General features: G+C 33.4%; 3 non-coding genes across 3 annotated transcripts; 2 read left to right on the top strand and 1 right to left on the bottom strand.

The window, feature by feature from the left end:
* The first annotated feature begins 2,358 nt into the window (after positions 1–2,358).
* Positions 2,359–2,445, top strand: TRNAS-GGA (transfer RNA serine (anticodon GGA)). Its single transcript has one exon. It is a non-coding gene; the product is annotated as a tRNA-Ser (tRNA).
* A 1,261-nt stretch (positions 2,446–3,706) lies between these two features.
* On the bottom strand, positions 3,707–3,779 carry TRNAT-UGU (transfer RNA threonine (anticodon UGU)). Its single transcript has one exon. It is a non-coding gene; the product is annotated as a tRNA-Thr (tRNA).
* Positions 3,780–5,382: 1,603 nt separating this feature from the next.
* TRNAF-GAA (transfer RNA phenylalanine (anticodon GAA)) lies at positions 5,383–5,455 on the top strand. Its single transcript has one exon. It is a non-coding gene; the product is annotated as a tRNA-Phe (tRNA).
* Positions 5,456–7,500: the final 2,045 nt, after the last annotated feature.

The raw sequence follows: 7,500 nt of genomic DNA, 5'->3' as shown, positions 1-7,500 counted from the left end.
TCATATCTAATCTAATTGAATGAAATTTTTCATAGATCTAGCCCATTTTTTTTTCTCGAGTTAAGCAAAAGCGGTTAATTATATAAGTTTCAAACTTCAATTTTGCTGAATAATTAAATAAGTTTTATCTTTTCTCCCACCTTCAGAAGAATAAAGCATAGGCATTCCACCCACTATCGTTACAATTTTCTGAAAGATAACTATCTCGGTTTCATCTAGAAATTTATATAGAATCCTTGAAAAAGACTTTCCTTCATAAGAAAGAAAAGACTTACTGTCTTTGGGATCTGATGCTACACCGCTGCTCAATATTGTAGGGGATCCACCCTATTACATAAGTGGATTCCTTCATTTTGATCTTATATCATGATATAAGTAAGCAGTTTTTATTGTATCGGCCAAAAACCTGACTAATTGATCTTTACGGTGCTTCTTCTATCAATTAGATCCTTTATCCATAGAATAAAGTATCTAGGCATACCTATTTCTTCATATTTCTGCTTCTATGAAGTTTCTTTCTTTGCTACAGCTGATACAAATCGTTAGTTTGGACAATACATATGTAGAGAAAGCCTATTTTTTTTAGTATTTATTAGCGAATTTTCTCTTTTTTTTCTTTCTATAGTGGAGATAGTCGCACGTAATGACAGATCACAGCCATATTATTAAAAGCTTGTGGTAAGAACGGGTTTCGTTCTAGTGCCCGAAAATAATATTCCAAAGCTTTTGTATGTTCTCCGTTCCTTGTGTGGATAAGACCTATGTTATAGAGTATATAACTTCGATCATAGGGATCGATTTCTAGTCGCATAGCTTCATAATAATTCTGTAGAGCTTCCGCATAATTTCCTTCGGATTGAGCCGACATCCGTTACGGTCGTTCGTTATTCCATTGAAAGAATCTCCGTTCCAGAACCGTACGTGAGATTTTCATCTCATACGGCTCCCCCTTTATCTGATGCGCATAATGAGATGAGAATAATACATGAAATCAAAAAACATTGAAATACTCTCATTATGAACTCATGGGACTAGCGTTTTTACAAAAAATCTCTAGCCAACCTTCCTGTAAAAGATCTTTTCTTAACATCAAGCATGGTTTACTAGATAAAAATAAAAATGGTAACTCTAACAATTTCTTTGTCCTCAACGCCTCTAAATTTCCAGGAATTAGTCACTTCAACAGTCTTCGATGGTTATACAGGTATCCAAAATACAAACGAGATGGATGTTTGTTGTCCCAACCATTTTTCTAAGTTCCGATCCCGATAAGGAAAAGGTATAATTTATAACAAAGTTTTCGTGTTGTTGATTCCTAGGTGTAGTGCTTCTTCCCCTCTGCTACCTATTTTTACTAGTGAATATTTTTACTAGTGGAGTAGGGTTGACTTAATCCATAGGTTACACCTTTCGCTTAATACTAGAATCGACAATTCTAGCATCTAAGGTTACATTAATCGGGGATACACGACAGAAGGAATTTTTTGATTTTCAAATTGCACCTCCAAGAAGCGTAGATTTATTTCAATTATTGTTTTCTTTCTATCCCGAATACTGTGTCTTTCTACTAAGACGGAGAGCGGTAAAGAAAATTGAAAAAAAAAAAAATCAAATCGCACCATCTCTGTAATAGGTGAATGCCTCTTTTTCCCCGGAAGTTGTCGGAATTATTCGTAATAAGATATTGGCTACAATTGAAAAGGTCTTATCGATAAAATTTCCATTTATCCCACCAGATCTAGGCATCGGTAACAACCCCATTCTATAATTTCTTTTAATTACCTCTCGTGAGAAAATGATCCCACAAACAAAGGAATTGCATAGTACGAAATAACATAAAAACGGATTCATTAAAAAATCCCACTCGATATTAAAATTGTTTCTTTTTGATTTCACAGGAATCAATAAAAGAGAAGAAATATTTCAATCCGGTTAAATTTCATCCAAATGTAGTAGGATCAGAATGAAGAGAACTATTCTGATTTCAGCGAAGTTGAAGAAAAAAAGAATTTTATTTATCTGACTGGGGTAATTCTAGAAGTTTTTTGATTGAATTATGATACAAAAAAGAGCAAAAAGAATCGAATAATCATTCTATGATTCATAACTTGTGACTAGATATATGTATGGGATAAACAGTTGTTGGTGAAAAATCGAAAACTGTAAAAGTCGAATTTTTAGAAAAAAGGAATCATAGTTTAAAAAACTAAATAGAATCATGAGCTAAAAGTATCCATTAAACATAGTTAAAAAAAAATTATTTGTATAGTTAGAATTGGTTGGACGTGCCTATCAAAAAAAAAATTGAATATTAATGACTCACTATTAACTCGGTTTCTGGGCCATAATCATTCTGTAGGAGAGATGGCCGAGTGGTTGAAGGCGTAGCATTGGAACTGCTATGTAGGCTTTTGTTTACCGAGGGTTCGAATCCCTCTCTTTCCGTACTAATTCAACAATGTTACTGACCACAATGTATCAAATCAAATAACAATCGATACTATTATTCCAACGGTTAGACCTTTATGGATTCTTTATTTCGAATTTTTGTGGTACGGAAACGAAAAGACTGGAAAGAATGCACAAGAGATGAAAATCCCCCTACCGATCAATGATAGATGAATGATAGAAAAATTTCCGGATCAAAACCTTACTTTCCTTCGGTCTCTTTACTTAGACTTCGGCGAAGGGGAGGACGAAATTGTCCGAACCCTTGTTTTTTAGTTAGGTTTAAGTCTGACGAGAATAATATTCTACAACGAGCAATTCATTTATTTTTAAACTGACCCATTTACTATCTATTATTTGATTGACTAATCCTTTATATTGCAATGGCTGAAGAGTCAAATGTTTTGGCAATTCCTGAGGGGGGGATGAATCAAGATAATTTTGAATCAGTGTTCTCGATTTTTTTTCATCTTTTGCTGTAATAATATCTCGGGGTTTGCACCGATAACTTGGTATATCCACTATAGAACCATTAACTAAAATATGTCTATGATTAACTAATTGTCGGGCTTGAGGAATAGTCGAAGCCATACCCAATCGAAAAAGGATGTTATCCAAACGCATTTCAAGTAATTGTAGTAAAACTTGACCCGTTGATCCTTTGGCTTTTCCGGCGATACGAACGTATTTAAGTAATTGTCGTTCTGTAAGACCATAATGAAAACGCAATTTTTGTTTTTCTTCTAAACGAATACGATATTGAGATTTTTTACCGGAACGCGATTGGTTTTTTAAGATCGTTTCCGGTTTTGGGCCTTTTACTAGTTAGTCCCGGTAAAGCCCCCAGACGGCGTATTTTTTTGAAACGAGGCCCTCTGTAACGCGACATAAAGACTCCTTATTTTATTTTATTTAAATTTCATAAACATTTTATTTTATTTAAATTTCATAAACTTAAATGAAAACTAAATGATAAATATTATAAATGAAGTGAAATCCAGTAAAGTATTGTACTACAAAACAAAGAATAATTAGATAACTTGGATCAATATCCGGATCCTATTGTATATGTAAATGATATAAAAAAGTAAGAGTTCCTTTCTTGATTTGTTCTACAGAAATAGAACCCCTCCTTTAGTCATAAAGGTAAGTAAGTTCCTACGACATCATAGATCGGTGACCTTTGAAAAAGGGTAAGAAGTCGTTTCTTTATTTATTTGATTTATCAATTATGTCAAAAATAAAATCAATAGAGAAAAGCCGGCTATCGGAATCGAACCGATGACCATCGCATTACAAATGCGATGCTCTAACCTCTGAGCTAAGCGGGCTCACATAACAGAAATGTTACATGCATAGTAATTTACTAAATTACTGGGATCTTAGCTATTCCTAATTAATATGAATATAGAATCTAATTTCATTTCAAATAAATATTCAATATTGGAATTGTTCTATTATAGAACATAATAATTAATATAACGATTAATAGAATATAGCGATAGAAAATTTTGATCTATTTATCAAATGGATGTGTATCAATAATTAATGTGTTAATCTTAATTGCATTTAATGCAATTGAGATGATAATGAAGCGTTTCTATGTTTTCATTCTGAAAGGTGGAAGATAAGACGAACAAGGGAATCGACCGTTTAAGTATTAAATTTTTTACTAAAAAAATAATAGAAAGAGGGGCAAATATATATGTTCATATATCTATCTATATTGATATATATTGAATTGCAGATACAGAAATGATAGAATCATTTTGGATCGGAACAAATATGGGTCTCCGATAGAGAAGAGAGAGATGAAAGAAGATAGACAAGAAATCCAATAGGAGGAAACACTTTTCAATAGAGGAATCGGTATTCTAATGACTTGAGTGGTTCCAGTATAATACAAATGAAAGAAAACGGGGAAGGACATCATAATGCGATACTAATCTTAAAAGAGGGGGATATGGCGAAATCGGTAGACGCTACGGACTTAATTAGATTGAGCCTTGGTATGGAAACCTACTAAGTGATAACTTTCAAATTCAGAGAAACCCTGGAATTAAAAATGGGCAATCCTGAGCCAAATCCTTTTTTCCGAAAAAAAAGGGTAGGTGCAGAGACTCAATGGAAGCTGTTCTAACAAATGGAGTTGACGACGTTGCGTTAGTAAAGGAATGAATCCTTCCATCGAAACTCCAGAAACGATGAAAGATAAACGTATTACGTACTGAAATACTATATTGATTAATGACAACTCGAATCTCTATTTTTTATATTTCTATAATTTTTTATATTTATATTTATATATATATATAAAATTATATATAAAAATGAACGAATTGTTATGAATCGATTCCAAGATCTACAAGTTGAAAAAATAATCGAATATTCATTGATCAAATCATTTACTCCATCATAGTCTGATAGATCTTTTGAAGAATTGATTAATCAGATCGAATAGAATAAAGATAGAGTCCCATTCTACATGTCAATAACGACAAAAATGAAATTTATAGTAAGAGGAAAATCCGTCGACTTTTAAAATCGTGAGGGTTCAAGTCCCTCTATCCCCAAAACCCTAAAAAGGCCCGTTGGCCTCTTTAATTATTTATCCGTTCATTAGCAATTCAGACTTTGTTATGTTTCTCATTCATTCGACTCTTTCACAAGCGTATTTGAGCGGAAATTTGATTTCTTATCACAAGGCTTGTGGTATATATTCTATATGATAGACGTACAAACGAACATCCTTGCGCAAGTAATCTGTGAAATTTGAATGATTAACTGTCTACTGTACTGAAACTTCGAAAGGCTTATCCAAGCCCTGAAATTTCGTATATCTTCAAAAAGAAGACTTTGGAATACCTTTTTTCTTATTTACAATTGACATAGACCAAAGTCATCTATTAAAATAAGGATAATGTGTCGGAAATGGCCGGGATAGCTCAGTTGGTAGAGCAGAGGACTGAAAATCCTCGTGTCACCAGTTCAAATCTGGTTCTTGGCACATCATGAATTTGTATGAGTATCTATTCTACGGATTCATTAATAATATAGATCATGAAAAATACTGATACATGATGATGTCTGGAAATCTACCCTTTAACTAAACTATATATATTTTTTACTCTATTTATAGATGTCGAAAATAGACAAGTAAAGATAAAGAGGATATTTATAGAAATATGTAAAGGATGTATATAGATATGTAAAAGAAAAGAATTTTCTTTTGTTTCCTCTTCTTTTTTATTTGTTCATACTCTGTCTCCTGGCGTTCAATTCCTATTTTATACATATTTGAAAGTTTCAATTAGTTCCTTATAAGACCCAAAAGTCTAGTCTAGGGGAGTTGAAAGGCGGGAATGGCCAAGATTCATCTCAGATACAGTACAAATAGAATCCGATTCTCTTTTCATATTATATTTCTTCATTTCACCCTATGTGACTTTTTAAAGCACATCTATAAGTCATATGCGTGATACATAGTTCATAATGCAGAACTCATTTAGTTCATCCTATTAGCTTGTGGCTCATCCAAAATAAGTATCTTACAAATTGGATAATCTCACCAAATCTCTAATTGTATTTTTTTTAATCAATAATAATAAGATGAATGAGACTTCAATTACTATGCTATATCTATAAGAGAACGTAAAAATGTATTTGAATATCTTGAGTTGTCGAAGTGAAGATTAGTTTCGTATTATTTAATGAGCATCTTGTATTTCATAAAAATTGGGGGCAATATAATCCTTACGTAAGGGCCATCCTACCCAACTTTCAGGCATTAAGATACGCTTTAGACGTGGATGATTATCATAAGAAATTCCCAACATATCATAAGATTCCCTTTCTGGAAAATCCGCACTTTTCCAAACCCAGAAAACAGACGGAATTTTAGGATTTATCCTTGCGGCAAATACTTTTATGCATACCTCTTCCGGTTGATCTATACCATACTCGATTCTCGTAAGATGATACACACTAGCTAACAGTCCGCCTGGTGCTACATCATAAGCACATTGGGAACGTAGATAATTGTAACCATATACATATAAAATGACTGCAATGGAATGCCATTCCTCGGGCTTTATTTGTAAAGTCTCTATTCCTTGGTAATCGAAACCCAAAGATCTATGAACCAGTCCATGTTTGACTAGCCAAGAAGACAAATTACCCTGCATCTTCTCCCCCCCCCATTTTTTTATTTTTATTTGTATAAGTATTTCCCATTTACAATGAAAAATTGATGAAGATTCACTCGTTCTTTGCTTTGTTATTCTGTACAAAAAAAGTATACGGCCTAATTTACTAATTCGTAGGAAGAGACTGCACTTTTGTATTTGAAAAAAGTTTCAGGAGGGATGATCTCTGAAGTAGATGATGGTTGATAGAGTAATCCTTGATCGTAATTTCCAGTATTAGTACTTGGGCCAACATGAAATTTGTGATTGGTAGTAAAACACCGATTTTCCTCTTGAGACTTAATTCGATCTTCATAGATTTCTCGAGATATTTTCTTACGAAGTTTTGTTATAGCATCTATAACAGCCTCGGGTTTAGGCGGACAACCCGGCAAATACACATCGACAGGAATTAACTTATCGACTCCCCGAACAGTACTATAAGAATCGGTACTGAACATCCCTCCTGTAATTGTACATGCTCCCATAGCAATAACATATTTTGGTTCAGGCATTTGCTCATATAATCTTACTAAAGAAGGAGCCATTTTCATTGTTACCGTACCCGCTGTTAAAATTAAGTCTGCCTGTCTAGGACTAGATCTTGGTACCAGTCCATAACGATCAAAGTCGAATCGTGAACCTATTAATGAAGCGAATTCAATGAAGCAACAACTGGTACCATAGAGAAGCGGCCATAAACTGGAGAGTCTTGACCAATTTGAAAGATCATTTGATGTAGTTGAAATAACTGAAGTTTGGGTTGTTCGATCAAGTAAGGGAAACTCGATGGAATTCATAACTGTCTCAATGTTTTTTTTAATTGTCTGAATATTCAAAAACTAAGACCATTCCAATGCTCCTTTTC

Source organism: Cucumis melo, unplaced genomic scaffold, assembly GCF_025177605.1.
Source record: "Cucumis melo cultivar AY unplaced genomic scaffold, USDA_Cmelo_AY_1.0 utg000592l, whole genome shotgun sequence".
Lineage (NCBI taxonomy): Eukaryota > Viridiplantae > Streptophyta > Magnoliopsida > Cucurbitales > Cucurbitaceae > Cucumis > Cucumis melo.
Note: the sequence above shows the minus strand (reverse complement) of the source record. Positions and strands in the feature narration are given on the sequence as shown.